At 40.7% G+C, this 16,775-nt stretch overlaps 1 pseudogene; it reads right to left on the reverse strand.

Moving 5' to 3' along the window:
- Positions 1-13,824: 13,824 nt before the first annotated feature.
- On the reverse strand, positions 13,825-16,358 carry LOC104656831 (annotated as a pseudogene).
- Positions 16,359-16,775: the final 417 nt, after the last annotated feature.

Genomic DNA, 16,775 nt, shown 5'->3' on the forward strand with positions numbered 1-16,775 from the left:
TGTAATCCCAGCACTTTGGGAGGCCAAGGCGGGTGGATCATGAGGTCAGGAGATGGAGACCATCCTAGCTAACATGGTGAAATCCCATCTCTACTAAAAATACAAAAAATTAGCCAGGCATGGTGGCACGCACCTATAGTCCCAGCTACTTGCTGAGGCAGGAGAATCCCTTGAACCCGGGAGGCAGAGGTTGCAGTGAGCTGAGATCATACCACTGCACTCCAGCCTGGGCAACAGGGGGAGAGACTGCTTCTCAAAAAAAAAAAGTGTACAATTAACTAGTTCTTTGTATAGTCACAGTGTTGTGCAGCCATCACCATAATCAATTTTAGAACATGTTCATAACCTCCACAAAAACCCCATACCTTTAATGATTACCTCCCACTCCCTCAACTCCTAACCCTCTCTCCAGTCTTAGACAATCATTCATCTACTTTCTGTCTCTATGGATTTGCCTGTTCTGGACAGTTCATATAAATGGAATCATACAATAGGCAATATTTTATGACAAGCTTCATTCACTTAGCATGTTTTCAGGATTTATCTATGTTGTATTATGTATCAGTACCTTATTTCTTTTCATTGCCAAATAATATTCCATTGTATGGATATACCAGATTTTATTCATTGATTCATTTGCTGATGAACTTAGTGGTACTTTTGACATGACTGTTAAAATACATAGAAGGAATAAGAGAGGTTCAATGTACTTTGGACTTCATTGGGCAAATGACTTTATTGCAATGTACTGTTCCATCCATGCATCAGTTCCATTTCTCATAGTAAATAAGTTGGCATATGATTTACTATAAGTCTTTCTGAGACTTGCATAAACCAGTGTTCTCAGGTGTAACCAGCTTGCAATCGTAGACAAAGTGATGTTTCTGTAGAGCTGATGCCAGAGTCTGGATGGCTACATTTTCCAAGGCAAATGCTCCTTCAGATACGGGGGGTTCAGGTGATCTTTCTGGGCCACTACCTGTGATGTTTATTATGGGCTTAAAAAATTCTACATAGTTTATGAAGTCTGAAAGTTTCTTTCCTTGAAACACAGGTAATTAAATCATTTCTTTTATCTGTTCCCCTGTGTGTTATGATGGTATCAGAAATCTCAGTGTTATTTCTTCCTTCCTGGCCTGAATTCTTGGACAACTCTATTTTATTGAGCTTGTAGGTTTACCAATGCCCAGATTCAAATACATCTGTGTATATCACTCACATTCCACCAAGGAGCTCTGTCATCTGGATGATAATGAAGACACCACAGTGAGTAAGGGGACTGTGGAGTCCTGCCAGGCCCAAAATGTGACATGTCAGACTAGAGCAATTTTCTGTGGAGTGGTGACAGTTAACCGTAGGGATGGAGTAAATATCTCAAGAGTGTGCACTATAAAAAGCCGCCAATATTTTGTCTCATTGCTTTGATTTATTTTTATCCCAATATTTAGTTTAGATTGAATGTCAATTATTATTAAAGGAGGGCAAGAGGACTTTATCTTATCAAAAGTATTCAGGGGAAGGAGGAATATTGGTTTAGAAAGGCTAAAAAATACTATATTAAAATAAACTCCACAAAGGTAATAAACCCAAGTGCCTACAGGACCAGACAGGAACAGCCAGTCAGATAGAAGAATTGGAATGGACTTGGGCCACGATCTCTTATGATAAGCTGATAAAATTAGATGTAAATAATCAAATGGTGGGTAAAAATATACTTAGACATTATGAAATTTACTCTTGAACAACCGTTTGATAAAAGAGAAAATTGAAAGGTAAATTATAAAGTATCTAGGAAGCAAGGGAAAGTAGAACAGTTTGTGTGAATCTGGGACAGAGTGAAAGCTGTACTCAGAAGAAAAAGTATAGCCTGAAATGCCTATATCAAGGGTCAGCAAACTTTTTCTGTAAAGGGCAAGAGCTTTGTGGACCCTATTGTCTCTGTTGAAGATTCCTTTTTGTTTTATTTACAACACTTTAAAATGTAAAAACAATTTTTAGTCCCCAAGTTGTACAGAAACAGGTTGTGGGTCTGATTTGGCCCATGCATAATAGTGTGCTGACCCTTGCTTCTGTTATTATAACGGACAAAAAGATTTAAAAAAACCTAAGTAATAACCTTAAGAAATTAGAAAAATGATGACAAAAATGACACAAAACACAGGAAATTATAAAGTGAAATTAATAAAGACAAAAGCTGAAACAAATGATATAGGAAATAAAAAAATGTAGGAAGAGTGAATAAATCCAAAAGATGGTTGTCAAGACAAGTAAAATAGAGGATCCCTTTGAAGTTAGACTAAGAAAACAGGAGAGAACAAAAATATACAATATTAGCAATGAGAAAGGGAGATATGGATACGGGACAGATTAAAAATAAAATCTAAGAGAACATCACATACAGCTCTTTGACAATAAATTTGAGCATCTAAAATAAATGATTTCCTAGCAAACACTAACAAAATTGATCCCAGAAGAAATGAAAACTCGAGTGGGCCAATTACTATAGAAGAACATTGATTAAAGATTTACCATTGAAAAAGGCACCAGAATTAGATGGGTTCATAAAAACAAGTAATTTAGTTTTTAAAATAACATTCAAGCAATAGAAAAAGGAAAAAAGTTCAGTAAGTTTCTTTTCTTAGAAAATAAAGAGCTGAAAGTTCGAGCACAGGAGTGGTAAATTACCTTGAGTGCCAGCTTGCAGCAATGGGTAGTGAAAGAGATTATGAGGCCCAGTTGAGATCCAGTGCGAAAAAACTGGGAATTAGTTTGCCATTCTTGACTCAGCTTGGAATATAAAGTCAAATGGATCTTATGTGATATTTTCTGCAGAGATAGCCAGGAATTACTCTATGATGTCCTATGGATTTCTGATCGATTTATTTGAGAAAACTTCTACATTCAGTAATTTACATCCCTCTAATGACCATTCAGTAGCCATATGAAAATCATCTAGATTAGGCTTCCAAACCCAAATTGAACTTTGCACTAATCATCAGTGCTATGGGTGTAGCAGATGGATCAGAGAAGCCCGTGTTTACAGAGTTGAAGAACTCATGGAATATTTCCCAGTGAGCGGACCATCATAAGAAGGGTTGTCTTCCTTGCCTTTGCTGATTTGTAGCTGAACAGAAATCCTTCCGTTTCATTCACTGGTCTAACCATGATCTCGGGGCTTTATTTTCCTAATTCGCCAAATACAAACGCAACTGGACAACATCTCTTCCACTCTTAAAGGGCAGCTCATTCAAGTGGCTCTGCTGACCAACCCTACCTAGGCTTCCCCAAGTCCATCACAGCTACCCCTGCAGGTAGAAAGAGCAAAAAAAGCCAGACACAGCAGTAAGGAAGGAAGAAAGAAAGAGGAACTGCCACTGCAATGAGTAAATCTTCATTATTATAAAAAAAGGGAATCATCACTTTACTATCCTCATTTTTATGATGAAGTAAAATAAAATGGAAAGGAAGAGCGAGAGAAATGATTGCTTGGTAAACGGCCTCAAACCTAGCACGTGTTTATTTAAGCGTCTCTGCAAACATAACCCGGGGTGTCCGTTAAATCAGCAGGCATGTCAGTTGGCACTTCTGGTTACAGACCATTTTACGGCCATACATCATTCACAGCCGTAAAAGCCATTTGCCCTCTGTCACCCACCCAATCAGGATCCAGCCAAGAGGAAGCTGAGCAGGAGCCTGGCAGTTTTCTTCGGGCTCCTCTGCGTTTCCGCAACCTGGTTCAGGAGAATGTCACAAAAAATTAACTCCCCTGGGCTATCAAGGACCCCTCCCCACTAAGGAGCAATATAGAATTTCAGGGTAATATTTACCCCTTCCCAAGCAGCACCTTGTGATGTGCCAGAAGAGGCAGAAGCGCAGCAGGCATCACACACAAGGCCTGGATAGCACCTGCTGCTTTGAACCGTTGGAATGAAAGGCCGAGGAGGGGTCGCTGCCCGTCCACGCTTCGGCGATTCACTCCCGCTGCCCGCTTGGAGCAGACTTGAAATTGATGTCAGCGTCTAAGCCACCCAGCAAGTGACCTTGGCCTGCCCTTGCTTCACTCTTGCAAGTTCCCATTTTTTCATTCTTGCTTCCTCACTATCATTTCATTACTGAAACCAAGATGACTGCCAAGGCCTGCCGACTACCTGGGCCCTGCTAACCACGTGTCTTTGGGTCCTCCCCACAGCCTTTGCCTCCGGGATGAGATTTCACTTGAAATGCCTCTCCAAATCTGTGTTCTCTTTACATCTATTATTTGTTAACTCTTTCTTATGCACTTCCTCACTTGTGAATAAAGCCCAGCAGCAGTTGTCATAACCCCAGTGGGTGCTGGGACAGCCCCATCTGGTCCCCGACTCTATCTCTGTTTGGACATTTCGCGTATCTTCCCGCCTCTCCAGTCGTAACAGGCTAGGATCAATTTTCCAGTGGCAGCTTGGAAATAATAGTATAAAATGTATATTAATACAGAAATATATTGTGAAACTGTCCTTAAACAAACAAATGAGCCACTTTAAAATATTACTGCTATAAATGACCATGACAGTAGCACAGCACATATAATAAAAAATAACTGCTGAAGAGAAGCTGCTGAATTACTATAGTAATAAACCAGATGTGATTATTATCATTTAACACGGTCATTGAATACCATGAATCCCTGAAGCCATTAAAATATTTATGATTAAACATTTGCTATTCCTTATAACAGAACGTATAGTTGGGTACTAAAAAACTGTTGAAGTATTATTTCAGCTAATATATGCCAGTTCTATAATAGAGGTCAACCAAGATTGCCTGAATCCTTCAAAAGAGGGACAAACAGCTGCCTCTCCATATCTTGACATATTGCAGAATGTTTATGCTAGTATTATATACTCTCATGGTACTGGGTAGCGTGTATCAACTATACACTACTAAGCTGGAAATATGTCCCTCTTCTATATGTTCATGGACAGATGTGGGCTTGGGGACTGTTCTAGTCATTCTAGAGAAAAAGCAGATGGAGCAGATGCTTTCAAAGCCCTGTTCATAGCCTCTTGGCACTCATCTTGAGCATCCTACAGCAAGTGTCTCCACCAGTGGACCTCCGCCCACGCCTGAAGTACCAGGGGATTAATGCCCTGCAAGTAGCCCTCAACTATGGCAGGTGGAAGTTGGAGAATAAATATCTTAGCCACATTTATGGACATACCTCTTGCTTGAAATCAGTCCCCTGGCTGTGCTCTGGATACCCTGGTTGCTTCCTGGATGATTGTTTTCAGTTACAATTTTAGGTGGGAAAATGGCTTTAGCCCAGGAGTTTGAGACCAGCCTGGGAAACATAGGGAGACCCCCATCTCTCCAAAAAAGGAAAGACAAGAAAAATACCAGGTGTGGTGGCAAACATCTGTAGTCCCAGCTATTCAGGAGGCTGAGCTGGGAGAATCACTTGAGCACGGGAGGTCGAGTCTGCAGTGAGCCATGATTCTGCCCACTGAATCTAGCCCGGGTGACAGAGCAAAACCCTGTCATATCAAAAACAAAAACAAAAGCAAAAACAACAGAAAACTTCAGTTAAATATAAAGTGGGGTTTCTTGTGCTGAAGAAAAATATTACAGTCAGTGTCTTAAGTTTAATGAGATACTTCCGCATGCAGGGCCAGTCTTCCAGGGTGTTTGCTTCTTGTCTCTTGCTCCATTTCCAGGTCCAGCTTCACCAGTGGGCAGGGATTGATGCCAGGAAGGAAACTCATCCACTGGATGTCCTGTCCTGGTAGTAGCCCAGGAGTGGGCGGACTCTGTGTTAGAAAGAAGAACTGAGTGAGAATTCATCACCATCACTTGGGGCTTATCTGAGTATTTCAAATATTCACATTATTTTTACCATAAAATCCAGAACTGGCTATTTATTTTCAGATGAATGCTGACAGTAAGGGCAGTAAGGGCCTTTCCTGATATCTTTAGGGACATATGTTATCCAAAAAATAAAGTGCTTGAATTGTTCAACTCTAATAAGGAACAACATGGTGAAAAGAAAAAAGGCAGGAATTTTGGGGAGAAACCTGGATTTCAGTTCTATATGAAGCATATGTTATGTAACTCTTTCAATCGTCCTAATTTCCCAGAACCTCACATTTCTCTTATGTGAATGACTATAGCAATTAATTGCTATAAATTGATATAATAAATAGCAATAAATTGATATAATGTACGTAAGTTTTTATATATACTACCGTATGGGTAATAGGTATTTAATAAACATTGATTTATTAAATAATGAATGAATGGTGAATTTAACCACTGTGAAGCTCTTTCCATGCTATCATGGTGACAACTCAATTCTTGGCATAAGTTGTTACCTATTGAGAACGCATTTGGTTCCCAGCGTGTCTCTCTGGAGCTTCCCATAATATAATTTTGGCAGTGTGACATGTCTCTGTCATGTGGGTTCCATATTTGCCTTTATACTTCCAAATTATATTTGTATAGGGCCACCCCATTCTTGTGGTTTCACATTTGTAGGTTTCATAAACTGGGCAGTGGTCTGATGTGTGCAGGAAAACTCACAAAGCCTTAGAGTGGAATAAAAAACATTTTCAAAGACCCCTGCTGGCTCAGTCAACCCTAATGAGCTATTAGGTCATTAGAGACTCTTTGCCATCAATTAGTCATTAGATCAGCAACCATTCATTGATGACAGAGTTCTCCTCCTTAAAGGGACAGTACTATTAGAATGCAAATGAGCTGTTGCTGGCATCTCTGAAACTGAAAAAGTAGTTCCAGTTTGCCTTTTCAGCTCGTCAATTACTCCAAAATCTGAAGTGAGGGCTGAGCCAGAATAGCTTCTTAAATTTTCAGATTACTTTGATTTAGTGAGAATTTCCAGCTAGGCATGGTGGCTCACACCAGTAATCCCAGCACTTGGGGAGGCCAAGGTGGGCAGATCCCTTGAGCCCAGGAGTTTGAGACCACCCTGGAAAAGACATAGAGACCTCATCTCTACATAAAAAACAAATAAAATTAAAATTAGCTGGGCATGGTGGTTCATACCTGTGATTCTAGATGTTTGGGAGACTGCAGTGAGAGAATGGCTGGAGCCTGGTAGGTCAAGGCTGCAGTGAGCCGAGATCGTGCCACTGCACTCCAGCCTGGGTAACACAGTGAGATCTTGTCTCAAAAAAAAAAAAAAAAAAAAATCCAATGAAAGAAGATTAGATCTTAATATATTTTACATATAGATATATATAGCTCAGGTGGGGTAAGACTGGCTCAAATTCTTTTGTCCATGTGCTGTATGAATCTCTCATTGCCTTGCCCATGATTTCTATGACTTTCCAAGGGCTCATATTCTCTTGGTCCCTTCCTGCAACCTCTTGTTCTGGCTGACCTCTTATTTCTCTTGGACCCCAAGGTTATTCTCATTTCTCTGCCCGGTGGCTGCCAAGATACTGCCAGTTTTCTTGAGGGCCTCCAATCACTACTCAATGCAATATATATAGACCTATAGTGACAATTCCATGTGTGCGTAGGAGATGGTACCTAGTAATCCAGCTTTACAAAGTTGTAATAATTTACAAATCCAGCTTTACAAGAATTGAATATTGGACATCATTTTTTATAATAGTTGCTCTAACATCCCCATGCTTAGGTAAACCTCTCTGTCAGTTTTCTTCCTAAATGTCTCCCAAGCACTGACTAGCGGCTCGTCTGTCTGTCAAAACTCTCCTCTCCTTTATCTGCTTTTCAGGTTGATCCCAGAACCTCAAAATTCCTCCAACATTATCATGCAGAGCAATTTACCTCTGCCTTGGACCACATCTAAACGTCATCAAAATGGTCTAAGTATTTGCTAAAATAAAGGCAGTTCTCTCCCCTAAGAGGAATTCTGCCACAGCTCAGCAAAGATACTTTCCCCCCAATATTTGTGATATTTGTGCAAGTTATTCAAAGATTATGAGCATTAACACTTGATTATCTCATTATTTTCAGGAGTTATGTTGGAGAATTCCATTATCCACTCTTTATCCACCAAGGCACTGCACTTCCTGGAATGAACCTCGGTCTGCCTTTTTTGATTATAGGTGAAGCCAAGGTTTGTTTCTATGGGAATGCATTTCTGAAGTTACAATGAGCAAATATGATTCCCAATATATAAATATTCATTTAAAAATGCTTCTTGGCTATGTTTAAATGAAAGTAAGTTTTATTACCTTTAATAAACCGGTAAGAGTGCTTTGGGGGAGCATTCTTCTGCTGGGGATGTCCAGGACTCAGTGGGAAGATGAGTCCTCTTTTGAAGTGGATAGAATTGAGTTGTGTGATTCATTTCTGCCTTAGAGTAGTAGTTACTCCAAGACTCCATTGCTAGCAATTTTTACTTGAGAGTGCCTATTAACTTTAGTTCGTTTATCTTCAAATTTACTTTAATGTTCTGCAGACAGTATTATTGTTTAGTTCTCTCCATAAAGAAAGAATTAGAACTGCAGGGTAAAGCTTGCATATTCTTGCAGGTAAAATGTCATGATTCTCTAATATTAATTCCTTTAGGAATCCCGGGATGGTACTTAGCAATAATGACAATAATTGCTTTGCTGATTTTTTTCCTGAGTTTTTTACTTTATGAGAGTAGCAATGCAAAGCCCTACTTGTGCATTATCTTCTCTCTTCTCATACGGACTCTACGAGGCAGGCATTATATTAACCCCTATTCTATACTTGAGGAAACTTGACATGATCTCATGTCACTTGTATATCACTGTTTTTGGGGAGGGCTTCCCTGGCTTACCCTGTTCTCATGCCTGTCATGCTTTATTGTTAATGCTTGTCTGACTGTTTACCCCACCAGGTCAGTGTGGACAGGAATCATATCTATGTCAACACCTGCTACCCATTCAGCGCCTGGCATACAGTAGGTGCCTAATAACTATTTGCTGACAGAATGAGTGGATGGATGAATCCATGTAGGGAGCAGGAGTAACTCACTCAAAGTCAATAATGAAGTAGCAGAACCAAGACTCTACCCATGGCTGCTGGACTCCCAAGCCCAAGCTCTTACATGTCATGCAGAGGTTTCCTCCACCTCCTTTCCCCCAGCTCCCAAACAAAAACAATACCTTAATGTGTACAGGAAAACAGATCGTGTCTGTTGCCAAACACACACCTTTAATCATCTCTTTGTGGGAATTTAAACTCCACAGCATAGCATCTTTCATCTTTGGGAAAAGGCTGAATTCCTCTGAGGCTCTGTACTGGGAGCTCTTTACTGAGCAGGGTGTGAAGTCATAAAGGAAGACAAAGATAAAGGCGCTGCCCTCAAGAAGATTTGAATCTAAAGCACTGGGTTGATACCACTCGGAGCCGTGTAAGAAGCCCAGACCAAGACTCATCCAGTCTGTGGTCAGATAAAACATGAATTTAGAACTCTGAAGTCTGGTTTGAGAGTCTTAATGGTCCAAATACAGAAGTGGGGGTGGGGTGGAGTGAGACGAGGGAGAATGGAGGGCAGTGGGGGTTGTGCAGAATTTCTTTTCTTAAATGAAAAGCCCAAATAAAATAAATAAATGAAAACATAAATCACAGTGTCTTCTCCAGGCTCCTGGCTGGAGGAAAACAAATTAGAAAGGGCTTGAATGAAAGGAGTATTGAAGAAGCTTGACTTGAATTAAGTGGTTATATATTTTAAAAGCACTTTGTTGGGTCCTGTAAAAATAGCAAATAAAAAGGTAGTAATATCCCCTGGCTCTGCGAGGCAAATACCAGTAATAAAGTAAGCTTGGGGGGAAAATATAAGAGGAGTAAACTTGAGTAGAAGGGAAAAAGAAAGCATTTGGTTTAGAAACACTTTCACTTCTCCCTTAATAATTAATGAGGAGATGCTATGTTTTCAAATAGGTATCATGCGTCTTTCTAACACCACTCACTTTCCTCTTAAAATGCCCCCCCCAAAATTTAAAGACATAACCTGAAAATTTTTTCTTTTGAAAGGCAACCTAAATGAACTATTTCAGGCCTATCAGATTGTTATAATTTGGGATCCATTTTACAATCCCTTTTTTCATAGTTTGAAAAAAAAATTCACAATGAAAATTATAGCCAGCATTCACCACAGGATTATTAAACATTAACTGGAGAGCTTAGATATTTTTACAAATACATAGGGGCTTGGGTAATGAGTCTTAAAGATACAGCTAAGAAAGAAAATAACATGAGAAAAGTTACCAGGAAAGAGCTAAATGAACTTCCTTCTTGTTAAGAAATGTTTCGGTTCTTTTGTTTGCAAATGGCAGGTGGGTCATACAATTCCAATGTAATTTCAGAAAGCCATCTTCTGAATGTAATAAACATGTCTGCAATAATAGGATTCAGAAAATAGCAAAACGCATTCCAGACGCCCTTTGATTGTGCATACAGAACAGAGAATTTAGCTATAATTGGCTATAACACAGTTATGGACACCAAATGACACACTGTGGAGTTGGGTGATGTAGCAGCTCTGATTAGGGACGGTACATTTCAGCCCAACACCAGAAATCAAATAGCAGCATATAGTGACACAGCACCTTCCCTCCCTTCCCTTCCCTCCCTCCATTTCTCCCTCCCTTCCTTCCTATCTTCCTCACTTTCTCCCCTTCTGTGCAATTAAAGTATCATAAATGAGAGTAGAAAACTTATTTTATTATTATTCAACTAATCAGTTGTCAGCCAAGACTCCATTCTCTTCAGAAGCTAACAATTGTTTGGAAAGGGGAAGTAAGAGTCCATGGAGAATTGACTTTTGGAGAACTGGATGTAATTTAAATCAAGAATTATAATAGGAAATAAACCATTACAATAAACAAGGAAACATGCACACAGTTACTTTCATCGTGTAATTTTATTCACTCTAGTTGAGAAAATAAAGAGATAATACTGACTGAAGCACCTGGGTATTTAATGCAAACTGTAAAATCTATTATATTAAACAAAGTCAAAAGCAATGTGAAAGATCTTGAATATTCAAGGCATGCACCTCATTACAGACTTAGCAAATTAAAACACAAATAGGATTAGAAAAGAATAATGTAACAATCTCCCACTACGGTCCCTAGAGCATTAAGTCATAAATTGGGTTTGCATTAAATTGTGCCTGCAGTATTGAATTCAGGGAAAGAGCTGTGGGCTGGAGATAAACCATGCTGGGCTACTCACCAACTTTGGCAAAGCTATGTGTTTTCTGAGACGTGTAGTAAATTTGTTAGAATACAGCAGGTCCACAAAAAAAAAAAAAAAAAAAAAAAAAAGAGCACTTCATATCTTAATTAAAAAAATGTCTGGTGTCATGGCATGTGAGGCCTGCAGAGATGTAAATGCAGACAAAATCCACATGTGAAATGGAGCTGTATTTCCTATTTAAGTTTAAGGTCATTTCACTAAAGATGCTGCTTAATACCAGACACATTTAAAACGAAACGAAAGTCCTCAACACAGGGGTTTTCATTAATTTTGTTTTGTTTTGTTTTTATTCTTGTTTGTTTGATTTTGCAAAGGAAGGAAGAAAAGGAGAAAGCAAATCAAACTCTGTAAAGAACACGTGTGTACTTCCAGAATATCCAAAGAATGTCCACTTTCATTCCATATGAAGATCAGACCTTAACTATTCTGGCTGGTCAGTAGAAACATACATATGACTTATTTTAGAAAGCAAATGAATATACTTAAGTCAGTTTTTAAAATGCTGCAGGCTTTGAAAAAACACTTGACTACAAAGCACGTTCCTTCCATTTCAAGTTTATTCTCTTGGGTTTGTTTTCTAAATCCCCTGTACAAGAGAGGCTGACTCGGGGAAAAAAAGAAATTGCTGTGATAGTTCTATGGCATCCAGGGGATATGTCTTATGTTAATTCCTACTCGCTGCCTCTTTGCATATGGGCAGGCCCACTCTGCTCCAGCTGTTGGTCCTTGTTTCTTTAAGGCCATTTTCAGGCACGGAACACAATTTATTTTCTCTTCCTTTTCCTGGGCATCCTAAGGCTGTTATGAGAATTAAAATTGAAGTAAAATACCAAGGAGATAGTGGGTGCCCAAAAATGCTAGTCTAGGCTGGGTGCGGTGGCTCACGCCTGTAATCCCAGCACTTTGGGAGGCCAAGGCGGGGGATCACAAGGTCAGGAGTTCAAGACCAGCCTGGCCAAGATGGTGAAACCCCGTCTCTACTAAAAATATGGAAATTAGCCGGACGCGGTGGCAGACACCTGTAATCCCAGCTACTCGGGAGGCTGAGTCAGGAGAATCACTTGAAGACGGGCGGCAGAGGTTGCAGTGAACCGAGATCATGCCACTGCACTCCAGCCTGGGCAACAAAATGAGACTCCATTAAAAAAAAAAAAAAAAAAAAAAAAAAATGCTAGTCTACCTGTTCCCACTTCATCGCTGAGTACAGGTCATGAAAGCAAAATCTGCAAGGTATCCCAGCCTCGCACGTTCCCCAGCGGAAGTCTAAGCTGCTGTACTCAATGGTGCACAGACTCTTCGGCTCTGCAGTGAAATGTCTAGACCTTGCTGTTCCGGGGAGTCGAGGCCTCCTCTTCCTCTCCTGTTTCTCTTCCCTTCCTCACCCCTGGGCTCCCAGGGCTCTCCCTCCCAACCCATCCAACTGTCGTGGCCTCCAGCCGACAGGTTTCTGCATCACACTTAGCAGCAGTCTGTTTAAGCCTACGTTCTCTATTTTTAAAAGCTTGTTCGAAAGTCTAAATGGCTCCCATTTTGGCTTTAGTAAGACAAATATGGGCTAAAATACGCGGTGCCTCTTAAATATGATGGAAACTTAGGACCCTCTGAAGTTTCCCATCGCCAAAGACTGGCTTCTCACGGTGGCAATTTTTCTACCATGTTATTTATGTGGTGGTTTTACTTCTAATTATGGCTCATCATGGCTGTTAGTGCTGAGCAGTAAGAGCAAACTGCATTGTACTGCCATTTAGCTCCAGCCCATAAAATGGGCAATAAAACCGAGGGTTTAAAAACCGAACAAAACAACAAAAAAACTTTCTGTGACAAGCTCACATTCGCTTCTGCGATTCTCAGGCTGGAAACTCTCACTGAGGAAACACATAGGGGCAGGTAACTTCTGGGGTCTGGGCGCCTCAAATTTCAGCTTTCAGCCATCCTTTATTGTAGACAAAACAATCCCAGACCTCGGATATAATTAACACATGCCAGGTTTAATCAGAACCAGTGTTCTTCGTTGTTTAGAAACTAATGAAGGCAAATAGATGTTACTTAACACTGTAAATAATGAAAGGTCTTTTGTTGTTCTCAATTTTGATTACTATTTTTTGATGCTAAGAAGAATGCCACTTGGTGTGTGTGTAAACAAAGAAGATAAATGGCTGGGATGAGAATGAGTTGTCCATAATCTGATTAAAGCGATAGAGCTGGCTCCTAGGAAAACCTCACAGGGCTTAATGATTGGGTTGTTGTTCTTAATATGTCTAATGTTCACTCTTAAAGAAATCAAGAAAAATGTTAAGAGGCTCCTGATATTTCACCGTGGCAGTGGGCTGTCAGAGCTTCCAACAGGAAAAGAACATTCTCTGTGGCTGGAGCACAGTGTCCAGCCATGTAAGCTAATTTGCCCAAATGATATTAGGAGGCATTTTAGAACCTAAACCTGCTCCAATTCATTCACTCTGCTGACGAGCCATCAGGGACAAGGCAAGGACAGGCTTGGTTTTGTTGAAGTCGTGATGTGGTAAAACAGCTGGGAAACTCTCTATTTTTCTTTTTCTTTGGTTAGTTCTTTTCCTTCTTGACAAAATGCTCCTGGATTCCGTTAAATGCTAGTGTTTGGATAATAAGTACATTACTTAAAAGCCTGTGTATACTCTAGCCTGTTAAGATATTAAGGAGGAAACTTAGACTCATTGTTGAGCTCTGCAAGAGTTCATTTTGGTCAAATGTCATTATTTAACCCTCCTGTCTTATAGTGTGAGTTCTGTAGTTGTGTGTGTGTGTGTGTGTGTGTGTGTGTGTGTGTTCATGCAACAATTACTCATAATTAAGTAGTGCTGTACTCTTAGGAAGGTCTGTGTGCATTGTGCATTTCCTCCAGTATACAGTGATCATGGAACTTGCAGATCTCCTAATAAATTTTAGGATTACCCCAATAATATTAGGTCATTAGGATCTTTGTTACCTTTGAAACTCCAAATTGGACAATTAGATTTCAGATGGACAGGAATTGAATTATTCTGCTTATTTTAAGCCAGCAACCCAAATGATTTTGAATACTCCCATTTCAATTTGACAAGTATGTATAGATAGCCCCCTGTGTGCTAGTGTCCTGTTTTGTGGATGAGAAGCTGAGGTTCAGAGAGGTTAAATAACTTCCCCAAGACAATTAGCAGGGTGGGTAGTCCTAACTTTAAACAAAATCCATCAGATTCTCAAGTTCATACTCTTCCTATCACCCTATGTACGTCAATCATCAGTTAAACCTCTGTGTTTCAACAAATATTAAATGTCTCAGACCGGGCTCTTTTCTTGGTGGTGTCCATGAATCTGATAGAAACAAGCAACTGACCCTTTCCGAGTCCAAGAGAAGGAGCAGTTGGCAGGGATGTGGCCAAATTCCTCTCCATACCATGGTGAGCGGGGTGCTTCATAGTACTTCTCGGTCCCCCAATGTGTCTGCCTCCTCTTTCTCTCATAGACCAGCATTTGACTTTGGTCACTTTGTAAGCCCAACAGACTGAGGTTGGATTCCCAGAGACCCTGGGAGGACCACGGGGTAGAAAGGAAGAGAAAGAGAGTGAGAGTGAGCAAGAGACAGAGCTTGTTCTCTTTCTGTCTTTTCCAATGCTTTTCCCCCTCCTGCTGGCCTATTTTAGAGCCATGTTGTCACACATTGGCACACCAATCTGAGGGCAGAGAGGGAATGACAGAAAATGAAACAAAATCGCAGCCGTATTAGAGACTTCTCATTTTTGAACAAGATGTGGAAAAAGGTTGAAACTAAGCTGCTTTCTCTTGGAAAATGGTTGCAGTAATTTTAGGGGCAGGTTTTTAGCATCTGAACGTATTAGCTGAAGTATTTGAATATAATGAGCTATGCTGCATGGGGGAGTGGAAAGGGGCCAAGGATAGGTGGGACAGTTGGAGTGGTCTTGGGCAAGCCACTTCACCTCTCTAGGCCTCAGTTTTCTCTTCCTCCCCAGGTACACATTGAGCCAGACAATCCCTGAGATTTCACAGGAAAGCAGTGAGGAGCAGAGCAGCACACTACACTGGAGTCAGCTGAGTGGCCTGAACCTTAGCTCTGTCACTTAGCTGGAGCTGTGTGACCTGGGTTGAATTACTCAATTTCTACGAGGCTCAGTTTCCACCTCTGTGAAATGGGGATAAGGTGTCTGCCTCAAAAGGTCATTAAGGGGGCTAGATTGGCAAATGCACAGGCAGCTTCTGGAGAAGGCATTTTCCCAGGACTAGGAAGAAGAACTGGTGAGTGGGATGCTTTGAAGGTGAGCAAAGGAGGATAACTGGTCTATGAAGAAGTTCAGACTGGGAAAGGCCTGGCCTTGGAGTGGGTTGGGGGTGCTCTGGGACACCCTTTTCAAGGGAGGAGAAAATGGAGTAACTGTCAGACAGAAAACAGGGTCCCTCAATGCTAAGCTCTGTGGGGACATTGCCTTGGAGGAAGAAAAAGAAATCTTGAAACTCCTCTCTGTTTACTACTTTTCATTTCTTAATTCTTTATCTATAATGAAGATGGGAAGGTGTAAACTCTGACAGTTCCATTTATTTTTACCATTTTCACCTAAAACAATACAAGGAGCATCAATTATTTCCACCCTGGTTTCAACTGCAACTGGATAAAGTCAGTTTAATTAAACATGTTCCATGTCTGAGGGTCTGTTTTGTTTGTCTGTCTGTCTGTCTGTCTGTATCTCTCTTTCTCTACCACCAACCACCACACCATCCCTGTCCCCTTCTTCCTTCTCATCTCCATTTTCCAATCTCACAGCTGGGCCCAGGAAAACATGGAATAAGGACCCAGTGAACTAAAGGGGCTGAAGCCATGACTAGGAATCATGTGTGTGAAGAAGCCCAGAAGAGCAAATCCTCCCCAGAAGGGCACACAGAGGCCGCTAAGGAAGGAGGGAGGATACCTTCTGTTCCTGTGTTCAGGCTTTAATGCGTCCAGGTCACAGGAGGCTGCCCCTCCAAGCAGAGAAAATGATCTGTCCCTATCAGTGCCAGGCGGAGGGCAGGGGATTTCGCACCTGAGCAAGGGATGGGATGACTCCCAAGCTTCCGTTCTCCCTGGAGTTCCTCCTTAGGGTCTCTGTGGACACAGAGGAGGAAGCAGGAGCTTTCTTTGCATAGTCATGGTCAAATATTTATATTTGTTTAGGATTTGCTTCTATAGAATGTTTTTGTCATTCAAATCTATTTCCAAAATAAATCTGGATCTCTTTTATAAGAAAATGCAATGAAAACACCAGAATGATAGAATAAGAAAGCAGAACTGAAATTACTGAAAAGGAGCAAAGGAATTAGATGTTGCCAGGCATCTGAGATGAGATGATTAAAACAGCCAGGTGGCTCTGAGCTAAGGCAAAAGGCAGAATCTGGGGCAACACAGTTTATATCATCTGACAACATAAAGCATGCACATTGAGCCACACTGCTTCCTGGAACAAACTCAAGGCAGGATTTATTACCTGGGTTCCTGTTTGAGTGCATGTTGAATGACCAGTTGACGAAAGCCTTCAAATAGAGTTTTGCAAAAGAACAAAGAATGAGACATGGAG

Source organism: Rhinopithecus roxellana, chromosome 6 (assembly GCF_007565055.1).
Source record: "Rhinopithecus roxellana isolate Shanxi Qingling chromosome 6, ASM756505v1, whole genome shotgun sequence".
Lineage (NCBI taxonomy): Eukaryota > Metazoa > Chordata > Mammalia > Primates > Cercopithecidae > Rhinopithecus > Rhinopithecus roxellana.